Below are 15,749 nucleotides of genomic sequence, written 5' to 3' on the forward strand. Positions count from 1 at the left end.
CATGAAAAAGATTTTTTTTGAGCAAAGAAATGCAGAAGCTGAAAAATTCAGCAGGAAAGAACAACTTAAATTTTTTCTGATTAATTATGAAAATTTACCTGTCTAGTACAGAAAAATTGAAAAACAAACAAAAATTTAAAGAAAATTAAAATAATCATAATTTAATCAGCAAGCTATAGCCCCCATCTATATTTTGTTAATTTCTTGAATCTTTCATTTTCTCTCGCTGCTACAGAATCAGCCCACAAAGATAGGCAGCAAGTGGGTCTTTCCGAGGATCTGTGTTTTCATTCTCCTGCTCGTGTGCATGTGTGCATTCGTGTGTGTGTGTGTGTGCGTGCAACTACCATGTTTTGTATCCTGCGGGCTCCAGAAAAGGATGAGACAGATCATTAGGACAAAGTAGTCCTTTCTAATCTCTTGGCCTGGGCTTAGCCTGTTTCTTCTGCTAAGAAGACTTCTCCTTCCTCCCACAGCCCAATCAAATTCCTATGCACCCCCAAGCATCACCTCAAGTGTCACCTTCTTAATGAAGTCTTTCCTCTTCCTTCCACTGCTTTCTAGATATGCATGGACGTGCACACCTACTGGTGGAGCTGGAATGAAAGTTCTAGGCACTCCAAGCTTCAGAGCCCATGGTCTAATCACATTTTATTGTCCCTCTTTTATTCCCATTTTACGGTTAAAAAACCCCTCTATGTTGAAGAGGTTGAACACCCTCCTTAAAGATCACCATTCTATAGTAAATGACAAGGCCAGACTCAGGACACAGGCAGTCCAGTTCTGGATCTTTCCCTGAACCCAAGAAAGCATGGAATAAAGCACTTGTAACACAAGAAAAGGAGCAGGAGGGTGTTAACAGGAGATCGTCAGAGAGAATCACTTGCTGCCTACCTCTGTGGGCTGAGCCAACCAGCAGAGCTGCTGGAACAACTAACTACTCCACTACTCACTGCCACCCCGGGAGAGAGGGAGTATCCCAGTTCAGAGAACCTGTTTGGTAAAATCTTCTCTTCTCTAAATGTAAATATTAACCTCTTGTTAGAACTAGAGAGAGAGAAGATAGCAGCAGAACTGAAAATGTATTCCTATGGCACTCCACCTAAGAGGGAATATGTAAACCAGCTTGAAGTATGTGTGGGGCGCTGAGTGAGAGAAAAAATGGGATTTCTTTGTTACTTCTGACAAGTGTAACAGTTTTCTGTTACAAAACTGGTGAGTGAAAGATTATAGGAATGCCATGCTCAATCTGATATGAAAAAGAACTCCATTGAGTCAATGAGTACTATGAACATCTCCCAGTGAAAGACCTTTGGCTAAAATCATGGTGGATCAGGAATTCCAATGCTCAGATGTTGCTCTGCAGTATATCACAGTTTATAGAGGACTTGAGAACTAGGGAAAGAATGACTATTTGTGATGACTATGGAAGGTCAGCAGAGGAAAATGCTCCTTCCTGCTACAGAGGTGAAGAAAGGAGATCTACAAACTTCTCGGGGTAGAGTAGCATGTGAACTGGTTTTGAACAATTGGTGCACTATGGACACATGGAAATGAAGAAGAGAAGTGTCATCGCTTGAACTAGATAGGATGTACAAGTTCAGCTAAAATAACAAAGACTAAAAATACCAGTGGCTTAAGCAAGATGGGAATTTTTTTTTTCCCTTCCATGAGCAGTCGGAGATGGTATGGTAACTCCAAACACCGTGCATCTTCCCGCATGCCATCCTTAGTACATAGCTTGTGTCCCATGAAACACGTGCTCTGTGCCAGCGTGCCCCACCTTTCAGGAAGCAGGAAGGAAGATGGAGACATGGACAGAGTACCCGTTCCAGATACCAATCTGGCAGTTGCACAGATCACTTTTTTTCACAGGCACTGGTTAGAACTTAGTCACATAGTCACAGCCCTTTGCAAAGGAGACTGGAGAATGTAATGGGTGGGGCATATTATCCCTAAAGAAACAGGTTGGTGAGTCATGGGGGTGGAGGCGGCCCCTCAGTGTGTGTGTGTGATGTGTTGCTCAGATCCACTTTGAGGAATAAAGGGAGTAGAAAGGATTTGTTCCTCTAACTGCTGGGAATGCCACCAGAAGATGGGCATCAGCTGTTGGCTGTTTTGGGGTTTGCCTCAACAGAAGAAAACTGCCTTTGCTGAGGTGGGCTACGTCCAGCGGTAGATTAGTGAGGGCTTATCAAGGCCCAGACCTCTAGCCCTAACTCAGGATATCTCTCAGGGCCTGACCACCTCCCAAACCTCCTCCTCCATGGCCTGCGAGGAAACTCATCTCCTGCCCAACCCTACTTCCTTCCCTCCCTGGTAAACTGCTTGTCCCTATTCTCTGCCTCAGAGTCTGCGTCCCGGGAGACCCCATCTGGAACATTCGCCAAGCAGCTTGGTTTTATCAGAGAATAGAGTATACAGAAAGGAAGGAAGTGAGGAATGACCTGTAGCCTTGGGTAAAGTTGTCGATTACAAACTGTGGTGTGTGGGCTCGATTCTTAGGCAACTGCAGGAAGCAGTTTTCTGAGGACCAGAGTAGTGGAAGCTGTCTGGCAGTATATAAGACGGAGTGTGGGACAGAGAGCCAGGAGGTAGTATTCAAACCAGTTAGGACGCCAGGCCCCTACCACAGGTCTAGGATAAGAAGGAATTGAAATAGGGCTCTGGCAAGGCAAAAAAAGAATGAAAGGGACAGATTCACACAGGTAGGATCAACAAAACTGAGCAGCTTGTTGTGGGAAGCAAGAGAGAAGGAAGGGTAAAAAATGAAGGCCAGGTTTGATACCTAGTAGTTGGGATGATGGGAACAGCCTGGAGGAAATCCTGATTTAGGAGGCAAAGAGGTATTCCATTTTGGATCTGTTGGATTTGAGGTGCTTGAAAGAAATCAGGTGAAGATGACCAGCATGTTATTTGAAACAAAGATATAGAATACCTTGGAGGGTTTAGGATGGAAATATTTACTTCAGAACCATCTATAGATGTAATAATTTAAACCATGAAATTCGAGGCAGATTCTTGAAGAGGTACCACAGAGAGGAAAAGGGAAAGGGAGAGAGCAGGGGAGACGCAGACCTGATGAAGCTAGGCTGAAATACGGAGTAAATGTAGCAGAGGGAGAAGATTGCTTCTGTGAGTTTGGCACTATGTGCTCAAAGATAATACTGGCAGAGGAACTGAATTCTGTTGGTCCCAAGTCAGAACTTAGCAAGAAAATGTGAATCCATTCTTCCTGCTGTAGCCATGATCCCAACCCATATGAAATCAATAATGGCTTTCCATAAAGAGCAACATCAACTTCCCCAAATTCTGGGAGCTTTACTAGGATATATTTGAATATATTTAAATTCTTCACTAGGATATATTTATTTATTTATTTATTAAAGATTTTTTTGTTTGTTTGTTTTATTTGTCAGGGACAGAGGGAGAGAGAGAGCGAGTGAGCACAGGCAGACAGAGAGGCAGGCAGAGGCAGAGGGAAAAGCAGGCTCCCTGCCGAGCAAGGAGCCCGATATGGGACTCGATCCCAGGACACTGGGATCATGATCTGAGCCAAAGGCAGCAGCTTAACCAACTAAGCCACCCAGGCGTCCCATTCACTAGGATATATTTAAACTGGGATATCCAAACCTGAAGAAACTTTTGACAATGTCTCTGTATAACAAGAGAATGGGTTTAAAAAAAAAAAAAAACTTTTCATTTCCATTACTATAACCGTAATTATACTTTCTTTAGTCCCAAACCGAAATTATAAACATTTGGCATTCCAGGAACAAGAGATGAGCATGATACTCCCCTACTTACTAGAAACCAAATATTGATTTATCACAGAGTAGCTGTTTATTAATAACACCATGGTGACTCTTCACAGAAAAGTATTACTTCTGGGCCACAGTGATTTAAGAGCAAGTGGTACAAGGTGGAACACAGCAAAGGTGGTAATTGTTCTTGACCCCAAATTACATTCTCAGTACCACACAGAGGAGAGGTAAGATATTTAGACATTTCATCAGACATTTTGAGAAATATGATTTGGACAAAAGGAATAAAAGAAGCCAATCTAAGTAGAGAATCATGGTTACAGATAATCAAAATGGCTCTATATTTCACTGAGTTCTCAGAAAGTTGTATAACCTCTCCTTTCCTGGTTATGTATTGCCCGGAGCCACATTTCATTAGCAATGGTTAGAAATGAAGAAATAAATTTTTCTTTATTAATGTTAAAAAAAAAACTCTGAGAAGGCCTTGTACTCAAATATTTATATGAGACCAAACACTCAGATGGAAGGAGGAAAATGTCAATTCAGTCCATTTTGGACTGGACATAGATACCGAGCAGGTAGCTGTCCATATAAAATAAAAAGCCTTTTGCTTTTTACAGATGAATGAATTAGAGATGAATGTCCCTGGAAAAAGTCCTTTGACTATCAAAGTTTGTACAATTTCCAGTTGGTTACCCGGAAAGGCAAACAATTCATATATCCACATTTCACATATCACTTATATTAGTGGACTATTTCAAATATTTTATAACATAGATCATCTCTTTGTTTGGCTGATTTCCCTTTGTTTGGCTATAACATAGATCATCTCTTTGTTTGGAGAAACCTTATTTTGAAGGTTAGTTAAATAGCTCTGAAATTAGTTTGGTTGGAACACTTTGTGTATATTTACTTTTATTATAGTAATAGAGAAAGATAAATTTTGAATTCCTTGCACAAAAAGTGATCGATATCTAAAACTGAGTTCCTTGCACAAAATGTGATTGATAGCTAAAAATAACGTTGACATCTTGCTTTTGAAACAAGTAATTTTTTCCCATCACAGAAAAATTAAAGCCTGGAAACACTCCTAACAGAATAGTCCCAACCCCTCCTAATACTCTTCTCCCCATCTAGATTTTATGAGAGCCTGAGAATGGCTCCATCTCCCTTTTCACTGTGAGGGAGGTTATTGTATAGGATGTGTTATGGGGTTAACCCGTCTCATGGGAACCATTTTAGAAAAAGGTAGAAGTGCGGTGTAAACAATCTACTGGGATCATGGTTCTGGGCCGAGTATGGTTGAGCGATGGTTATTTAGAAATGAGGTGGGTCATGTTTATAAATAGGACTTTTCAAAAATGACCAGAGAGACAGGGCATGAGTCTCTTAGCAGATGAGAATGGCTTTAACTTTGTTTGCTGTTTTGATTTCCTCCTCTATTTTACGGGGGTTTTTTGTTTTGTTTGTTTGTTTTTGATGTCTGAAACATTTACATCTGAGGCAGGTAAAGAACAGGTTCAATAGGTGTTTTATTTTTTATTTTTTTAAGAGGAGAGAGGGGCAGAGAAAGAAGGAAAGAATCTTGAGCAGGCTCCACACCGAGCACATATCCCAATGTAGGACTCAATCTCACAACCCTGAGATCATGACCTGAGCCAAAATCAAGAGGTGGACGCTAACTAACTGAGCCACCCAGGCATCCCAGTTCTATAGTCTTTATGACCAGCAGCTCACCACAGTGTTTCAAAAACTGCCAAGCAGGGGGCGCCTGAGTGGCTCAGTGGGTTAAAGCCACTGCCTTCAGCTCAGGTCATGATCCCAGGGTCCTGGGATCGAGTCCTGCATCAGGCCCTCTGCTCAGTGGGGAGCCTACTTCCTCCTCTCTCTCTGCCTGCCTTTCTGCCTACTTGTGATCTCTGTCTGTCAAATAAATAAATAAAATCTTAAAAAAAAAAAAAAAAGAAAGGAGAAAACAACTGCCAGGTAGTTGATGAAATGTTCAATATGAATGCTTCTTGTATGTGAGTTGTTGCCTGACATCTTTCTGGTCTTGAAATGGGTCAATGCAATGGTCGTATAATAGATCTTCTAGAAAATTCTCTCCTGTTACCTAGTGAGCAAGAGATGTTGAATTAAAAGCTCAAGAAATTTGTTCCAAAATCAAAATTTGCAGCTGGGGATGACAAGTTATGTTAGATATCAAATGTAGATGTCATATTTGAGAGCAGAGTTGGTCAGTTTTCTGACAGCAACTCTGGGTCAGGTTTACATGTTGAAAACAATCACAAACGTGCACATGGGAATTGGTAAAATTCTCACTAAGATTTAATTGATGTCTTGGCTGATGTCACACTTTTGTTAGAGTCTAGAAGTTTTCTACATGGGTGCTAATTCAAAACCGTGTAGGAATGGGTGTCTCAAGGTGTCAGTTAGGTATGAAACTTCATCTGGATAGGGAATCCCAAGATGAGATGGATATATGTATACATATACACACATATAAACAAGCAACTATATATGCATATATATTTGAATATGTAACATGCTTTTCCAAATCTGTGCCTATATAAATTATGCACAAATTTAAATTCCCTTAGAATATAAAGCTTAGATATGTCAGAAGCATGGGTCCTGTTAAAAGAAATTTATTCTTCAGGAGTTGCTGGTCATTACAGAAGGGGTGGCTCTCCTCTCATGTGAAAGGTTTTCAAGGAAGAGGTGGGGAAAGGGTTAAACAGAAGCCTGATTGCAGAGTGGCCGACTGGCAAAGAGGCATATGCTCTCCACATATCTTGATAGATTTCAATAGTTTCACGTGTGTTTGCCTAATAACACTTAAATTTGGTTGATTGATACTAGCCAATTTTACAAGCCTAAGGGACCGTGATTTTGTTCTAATGAATACTAACGCAATCTCAAAGTTTCTGTAGATCGAAGACCTAAAAAGGTTAGAAGACTGAAGTCAATTGTGTGTTAAAGCCATGTTTTTCTTCTCAATCTCTATTATAATACATGATTTCATTTCCTTCATTTCACTCTTGTGCTTAAATGATCTTGTTTACGTGTTTACTTCAATATTGTTAGTGTTCTCCAGTAGAATGGAATTTCCACAAAAGCAAAGATTCTTCTTATCCTGTTCAGCGATATATAGATATATATATCCCCATGCCCATAACAGTGAATGGCACTCTGTGTGTGTGTGTGTGTGTGTGTGTGTTTGTGTTTGTGTGTTATATTGAACAAATGAATTGCTTTGGTTTGGGTATATGTGTTAGTAAATTTCAATTCCTTGTCCTGTGCCTCATCTACCGTATTCCTCATTAACTTGTGGATTTATGAGTAGTTTAAAGCATATCTTGATGGCCTGGTTGAACCCAGTAGAGGACATGCTTTGAAACAGCAAGTATTCATCTCAACAATCTGCTTTCTGCTCAGGAAGATGCCGTGGATGGACCCTCACATTTCATTGTCCTGACTTTCCTCCTGAAGGAGCACAGGGATGAGACTGGTGGTCAAAGAGAATAGAATGTGGTCATCCCAAGAGGGACTAGGGTTCAGGGCAGGTTGTTACGATACATTTCTGGTTTCCCACCTTGTTTTATTAGCACTAGTTAAATGAGTAGGTGCTCTAGTAGAAGACATTCTAAATAATAAAGAAATTCTATTTTTGGTGAATGAAGTTCTGTATCATTTGTTTTATAGGAGAAAGGAAGAACATAGCTTAATAAGGTCTTTATCTTAAAGACCTCCTATAGGTGGTATGGACTTAAATTTTTTTTTTTTTTTTTTGCTTGAGGGCTCCTGAGTGACTCAGTTGGTTACTTGATTGCCTTCAGCTCAGGTCATGATCCTGGAGTCCTGGGATTGAGTCCCACATCGGGCTCCCTGCTTGGCAGGGAGCCTGTTTCTCCTGCTGACCTTTCTCCACTCATGTTCTCTCTCTCTCTCATTCTCTCTCTCTCTCTCAAATAAATAAATAAAGTCTTTAAAAAAGAAAAAAAATTTTTACTTGAAATATAAATAATCAGAATCAATTCTTGATATACTTTATCATTAGTCCACTGGACTTTTGTATGCATGTACATATCTATTTATTTACCTACATATTTATTTAAAATCCTATAATAAATATCCATAAATCTACTATCCAATGTGATAACTAATATTGTTTGCGTGAAACTCCTCCATCTTGTACATTGAACTCTTCCCTCCTAATGTAATTACTACCCTGATTCCTATAATAATAATTTCATGCCATTCGAAGCATGTAGTTATATTCTTTTACATAGTCCTAATAATGTGTTGTTTGGTTTTAGTTGTCTTAACTTTATAAATATGGTATTGACATTTTGTATATAAACTTTCAGGACTTACCTTTTCATTCCCAGTATTTTATTTATAAAACCATCCATAGTGTTCCAACTAGACGTACTTCATTCATTGTAACTACTGTGAAGTAGTAATTGAAGTAGCACTACAATTTATTTATTCCCTGCTCTTTAGACATTTGAGTTGTTTCTGGGTACTTGCTATATGAACAGTGTGTCTGTGAACATTCTTATACATATTTATTAGTGTACAAGTGCAAGCATTTCTCTGGTGTTTATGTTGAAAAGTATATACTTACTCATGGGGTATAGAAATCTGTAACTCCTTTCTACAATGATTATACCACTTCAAATTTTTTAATTTCAATAATGTTCTAAACTCCAAGATTTCTAGATACTTATTTAATAAATGGATTATTACCACAAATCATAGGTAATTGATAAAACAGAAAAGAATTTTGGGATTATCTAATTGGACTCATATAATTTTCAGAAAACATTGATGCATAGGACAGCTGAAATGGTTAGCTCAAAGTCCTAGAAGAAGGGGCTTTCATATACATCCCCAAGTAGTTTATATTACCATCACTGCATTTTTACTAACATCTTCTCTTTCTCAAATATGTAATGTTTGGTGAATAATAATAAGAACTCCTTGTTTAAGATAAAGAAGTTAGGACCTAAGAAAATAAAAAATAAGCAGCCAAAGAGTTATCCCAATGTAGGGTTAAGGTTGCATGGTTTTCCATCAGCTCATGTCATCTTCTGGGGCTGCCTTTGCTGATTGCTTCCCCCAAAGCCATTCCCAACTCCCTGGACAAAGTACTTTACCCCCTTCCACTGGAGTTTTTCTCCCAAACTTACCTGCATTCATAAATGACCATATGACCTAGGTGAAGCTCATGAATTGAGGTCTAAGTCTGTTGATAAATGCTTTAGAAATGTTTTCATTTTCATTTTCTTTTTTTTTTAAAGATTTTATTTATTTATTTGACAGACAGAAATTACAAGTAGGCAGAGAGGCAGGCAGAGACAGAGGAGGAAGCAGGCTCCCCGCTGAGCAGAGAGCCCGATGCAGGGCTCCATTCCAGGACCCTGAGACCATGACCCGAGCCGATAATTTCTTGATTAAAAAGTAGGCTGGACCTCTGCCTACTTGTGATCTCTCTCTGTCAAATAAATAAATAAAATCTTAAAAAAAAAAAAGTAGGCTGGAACAATCCTTCTATTGACATCCTACCTTAAATGTAGATGTGATGCCTGGAGCTATGGTAGCCAACCTGAGAGTCTAAGGGAAGGTTAAGGGAATAAGAAATGTAGGACCTGATATTTTGGGCCACTGAATTAGCATCAGCACCTACTCTTCTCTAGGCTTCCTACTGGATAAGAAAAACAAATCCCTATTGATTTAAGCTACTATAGTCAGGCTTTCTGTTACTTGTAGTTAAAGGCATTTCTAGCTAATACAGCATGTTACAAAAATGGTCTCAAACTAGGTTTAATGTTTCTCATTTTCTAATGACTAAAAATTAAAATCTTATCATTGAATGGGAGATGATTTTTCCTCAGGGAAAATGATTTTGTACTTTCATCCTTAGCATTCACCTTTAGATTATAGTCTTTCAAGCAAAAACTTCATTTCAGAGGATGTATTCATAATCATCTCAAAGTAATAACTCCATTCAGCAAAAGCATGATAAAAAAACTTGAGGCTCTGGATAAAGGAAAAAAAAAATTGGCTGCTTGACATTTGAATTTCTTTGTCCAGACATAAGAAATTTGACCAGTGCTGGGCACCTTGGTGGCTCAGTCGTTAAGTGTCTGTCTGCCTTTGACTCGGGTCATGATACCAGCATCTTGGGACTGACTCCATGTCAGGCTCCCTGCTTAGTGGGGAGCCTGCTTCTCCCTCTTCACCTGCCCTGTGCTTGTGTTCTCTCTCCTGCTATTTCTCTATCCTAAATACATAAAACCTTAAAAAAAAACAAAAAAGAAATTTGACCAACCCAAAGTTGATTAATGATACTCGCTGCTGTAGTCTCAGGTTCAAAATGAGACTATTCTCATAAATAAATTAAACCCACATTGATTAAGAAGTTATTATGTGTGACTTGGGCTCTGAAGCTGAGAGTGGTCCCTATTTTGAAGGATCCTTATTTTGAAGGAATGGTTAGGGTAGGAGTAGGAAGGTGAGGAGAAGCAGATAAGCATGTATGTCAACTAAAAGATTTAAGTACATAATCAAGGTATGAAAAAAATTGTGGCAGAACAAAGTATGAACAAAATCTGGTGCAGAGAAAAGCTAACTCCCTTAGAGGCACATGAGTCTAGGAAAAGTTCCTCATCCCAGGAGCCCTGCTCATACCATGAGAGTGAAATATTTTATGCCTTCAACATGTAGGTCTATGTACTTATTTGATCTTTTCACAGAAGTTTTCTTCTTGGCAAAAATGCATGATTGTTACTGGGCCCTTGACTTTCTGGTTGTGAACCCCTCTACTGCCCCTATGTGTGAAGTAGCATTTTTATGTTGTTTTTTGCTACTCTGCCATAACTGAAGCCTTAGAAAAAGAAGCTTACGATCATTAAAACCCTGGACTTTTGTTATTGTTGCTTTGGTGATAAACCAAACTGAAAACAAATCACTGGTATTGTCGTCTCCTTTGGAAATGAGTTGCCCAAAAGACAGGCCTTACTATGGTCACTTTTGCATGACTAGGGTTATTGCAAGAGAAACTCAACTCCTGACAGAGCCATAAGAATCCCTAGGGGCTTTGCAACCTAATGGAAAGGATGAGCAAAGGATAGATGTATCTTGAGAGGTACCTTTGGAAAAAACCACCACCATGCCCAGGATCACAACTTGCATCTTTATTTGTACAAGCAGGAAAAACATGAATGAACTATTCCTGCATGCTGAGTAACTTTCCTTTTCTGCACATTTTAGAATCAGTGTCCAATATCATCTGACTATTTCACTGCAATGGGTCCTTATGAATCTGATAACACTTAAAGAATGACTCACCCGCTTACCCCAGTGGGCATTCCAGGAAATTGTCCTTGTTTATGGCCATCTTCAAATTATGGAAAAGCATAAAAGAATGAGAGAAAGTAATTATTTTTACTATCTGATCCTAAATGTTAAAGAAGCATCCAATTCTTAAAGGCTGTCCCCATCATTTGCAAATTAATGTACTGTTGAAGATGCAAACTACCATATAACTGCTCTCGAATTTCATTAAAATTAATCGGAAGTCCCTTTTAATGTCTTTGAGAATTGCTTCAAGTGGCAAAAATCAGGAAATCAACCCATGGGGCTCATTCAGCTAATTGCGATTTACGTCTCAACGAGTCATTCTTTGGCCCTTAGGCGGCAACCGCATCAAACGGAAATAACTCTTTGGATGACAAATGGTAGTCGAACCAATTTTTTTTTTTTTTTTTTTTTGGCATCATGCAATTTTAAATGACCCGTTGGTTTCCTGAATATTTGTAACAAGTTAGAATGATGATGTTATAAAGTGATTCCAGATGTAAGCTTATTAAAATGATTCTCTACGTTGGACCTGCCATATGCTCCCCCCCCAACTGGTACTGGGGAACAGGTAGGGGAGAAGGATAGACTATCCAATGAAGAGGACGGAGAGTGACAGATAGTGCATGTGTTTGTGCAAGCGCACTATATAAGACAGATAAATGACAATGAATAAGGCTAAGTTTTGGAACAGACCATGTTCTAACTTTTACCGACTATGTCACCCAGAGAAAACCCCTTCTCTTAACAGCAAATGGGGAAAGAAGGGGATAAGATATGTTTTCCTTAGGGTCACGTGAAACCAACTATATGAAAATGATGTTTTGTAAAATATAATTGCTGACAAGAAGTCAGCGTTGTTAGGGAGAGTTTAGTTTATGGAAATGACGTCACAAGGGTAAGATACCCAACGAAAACATTTTTACATGTTAAACAGAGTATAGTGTTTAATTCAAATCATTTGGTGGCAGCTTTTGTTTTATCTAAATTCGAGAATTAGTCTGCTGTTTTTCTCCTGCAATTATTGAGCTGATTATAAGGTTCAGATGAAAGATATATGTTTCTTCCCAAGAATCTCTCCAGATTTCTCTGTTAACGAAGGAATACTAAGTAGACGTTACAACAAAGTATGTAGTCATTAGGATCCCTTTCTAAATAAAAGTATTCAATAAGATGACTAATTTTCGAGTGCACGGTGGCAAATTGTGTTTATGAGAAATGTTTCATCAGGGCAATGTTTTCCAGTGTGGTACTGTGAAAGTTTTACTGAAGGTCAAAACATCCAGTCCCAAGTAATTATATATTTTTTAAAAAGTATATGAATAGGCACAAGCTAGACTTCTAAAAAATATATTTTTAAACCTGTTCCTCTCATTGTAAGAGTGGTATAGGCCACCTCATTGGGACAGCAGTGTTGCACACCCTCAGCTTCTCTAAATAGGGGGACCGTTTCAGTTCATTATCTTCAGACTTAAGGGAAGGTGGAGCTCATTTATAGTGTCTCTAATTTTACTCCATTTCAGTCACTCATTTCAGTGGTTGTGCTCAGAATTCAGAGCTGTTCCACCTCTAAAGTGTGAAACATAAACATCCCTCTCCCCGACTAGAACCTTCTTTATGCCTCTCACAGCTGCCCTTTTCCCCCTCTCACCAGACCTCCAGGTTCCTCCACTTTCTAGTGTTTCTTCCCCCATCCCAGCCGCTGCTCCTCCTCTAACTTGCTTTCATGACGTTCGGTCCTTTGCATCCTTCTTCATCAGCATTTGCTCCACAAAATTTCAACACTAAATCAATGTAATAATGACCATTCTTTTCTTCTACGTTCAGCTGGATGAACACAGCAGGAGAAAAGTATTAACCAGCATTTTTCAATTATTTGCTACATGTGGCCGCATTTTAACTATTTTCCATGTATGATCTAATTTTACTTCCACGAGCCATAAGAGAGATTTTTGCCCATTTACAGGCAGGAAAACTGTTTCACGGGGGTTAAGTTGCCCACAATTTTTCATCAAATCAAAGATACAATCAGCTGTAGACATCCCATTATTTTGAAAAAGCAAAAGAAAATGCTGCAATTCTAATTGCAAGATACCATCAGCTGATAGATACATTCTGATTTCAGCGGTGTTAAATGTGAAAAAAAAACGCATCTAAGAATCAATGATATGGCAAGTGAGAAAGATATGGTATAAACCAAGGCAATTTGGATACAGAGCATTAAAGTCTTCATTGTTAAGTTATTTCACTTCATAAAAACCAGGGATGCATACAAAATTGTTTGTTACAAATTTATGGTCTCAAACTTTGCCTGAGCTTTTAGTACTTTTAAAGTCTCCCTTTCTGTCTTATCTCCTCTCTTCTCTTCAATAATTATTCCAAAGTCTTTTCACTCTTCAACTCACTCCTTAACATCTCCCCTCATTCATTTCTTGTGGATGACTATGCATCTTAGTTAATTAAGAGAATTGAGACCATCTCTCACCATCTCTTTCAACTCCTGCACCTCTCCCCACCATACTACCTACAGACATATCCATATCCAGAGATAGCCCCCCCTTCCTTGTTCATAGAGCAAGTTATGCCCCCTTCCGTTGACCACTTTTTAAAAAAAAAATTTCTTATTCCCCTTGCTTCTTATTTCCTCTGAGATTTTTAGTCGTCCTTCTCTCCTGAATTTCAATTTCCCTTCTCTCTAATGGTTTATCTCCATCAGCCTATGAATACAATAAAGATCTAATCCCTAATCTTCCATTCCAACCCTTCTTCCTCTTCTTTTCTAAACTTCACAGAGTGCTTCATAGTGGCTGTCCGCATTTCTTCATTTCCGTTTCTCCTCAGCCCACCGCTCCTCCCTGAACACTCAGTTGCAATTTTCTCCTTAGGAGCAAACTTGGCAGTCTCCTATTTTGCAGATCCAATGGAAAATTCTTGGTCTTCATTTTATTGACCCCTTTTCTGAATCTGTGTGATATGGCTGATGTCTTCCTTCTTTGTGAAAAATCTCTATCTCTTCGGCTTGTAAGGCACCACACATTTCTGATTCCCTTAACTCTGTTTCTTAATCATTTAAATGTGGGCATATCTCACTTTCCATCCTCTGGCTACTATTTTACCTACTTTATATACTTTTCTGTGAGCTTTTAACTATTGCCTACAGGTAAACCTAAATCCCAAGTCTAGACTTTTTTCTTGAATGCTGTAGCCCAAGTGTTTATCATTGTCTCCATATTTGCCCTGCCTATTCAGCATCTCCCTTTGGATGACAGTCGTTTCAAACCTGACATCTTGAGAACCAAATTCTTGATTTTTCCCCCCAACTTATTCCTTAAAACACTTTTCCTCTCTTGGCTGGGGGTAATTTCAAACTTCCAGTTGGTTAGCCCTCAAAAGTGGAAGTCATCTTCAGTTTCTCTTTTTTTCTTGCACTCTGTATCCAGGACATCAATAAGTCCTGTTTTTTGTTTTTTTTAAATCATCAAAATATATTCAAAATCCACTTATTTTCATCAACTCCATTGCTACACTTTTACTGAATTCGCCATATCTGGTCTAAATTGTTATAGCAGCTCCCAACCGTACTCCCTGCCTCTGCCCTGTCCCATATAGTCAATTCTTTATTGAGAAGCCAGAATTGGTTTTTGACCACCTTTCTGGCCTCACTTCCTACCACTATACCCAGAAAACACTCCTCACAACACACTTGTTCCATTCTTCCCCTGTACCTCACGTGGAGCATTTGTTCCTATGTTTATGTATGACTCACTCTTTCACCTTAATAGAATTTATTCAATATTTCCTCACCAGGAAGGGCTTCTCAGCATTCTATAAGAATAGCTCTTCTCCGTATCCTTTTCCAATCCTGCTTTAGTTTTTCATGATCTTTTCCTTTTTCTTACCATATCTGACACATTTCACCAAATGTACATTTTGGAGGGCCTCGGAATGATAGACTCTCATTATGGACTCATACATGGCACTGTTTGTTTATTAAATTAGCTAGTGAAGTGTATTTGACATATAGCTGTAAACTCAATATTCGACACAGAAACTGGAAACACAAATCATTATAAATATATGTAATTCTTTAAAAGAGTTATCCACTTATTTTAGAAAGAAAGAGAAGCATGAGCAAGGGAGGGGCAAAGGGAGAGGGAGAGAGAGAGAGAGAGAGAGAGAGAGAGAGAGAAGCAGACTCCCCACTAAGCATTGAGCCCCAGAGGGGCTCGACCCCAGGACCTGAGACCGGCACCTGAGCTGAAATTAAGAGTCAGATGCTAGGGGAACCTGGGTGGTTCAGGTGGCTAAAGGCTAGACTCTTGGTTTCTGCTCAGGTCATAATCCCAGGGTGTTGAGATCAAGCCTGGAGTTGGCCACAGGGTCTGTGCTGGGTTTGGAATCTGTTTGTTCCTCCCCCTCTGCTTCTCCCCCACCCCCAATCTCCAGCTCACTTGCCCTTACTCTCGCTCTCTCTCATAAGTAAATAACATCTTAAAAAAAAAAAAAGTCAGATGCTCAACCAACTGAGCCATCCAAGTGTGTGTGTGTGTGTGTGTGTGTGTGTGTGTAATTTTTAACTTAAAATATAAATGTTCTTTCCCCACTCCTTCTAGAATGTAA

This window comes from Neovison vison, chromosome 3 (genome assembly GCF_020171115.1).
Source record: "Neovison vison isolate M4711 chromosome 3, ASM_NN_V1, whole genome shotgun sequence".
Lineage (NCBI taxonomy): Eukaryota > Metazoa > Chordata > Mammalia > Carnivora > Mustelidae > Neogale > Neogale vison.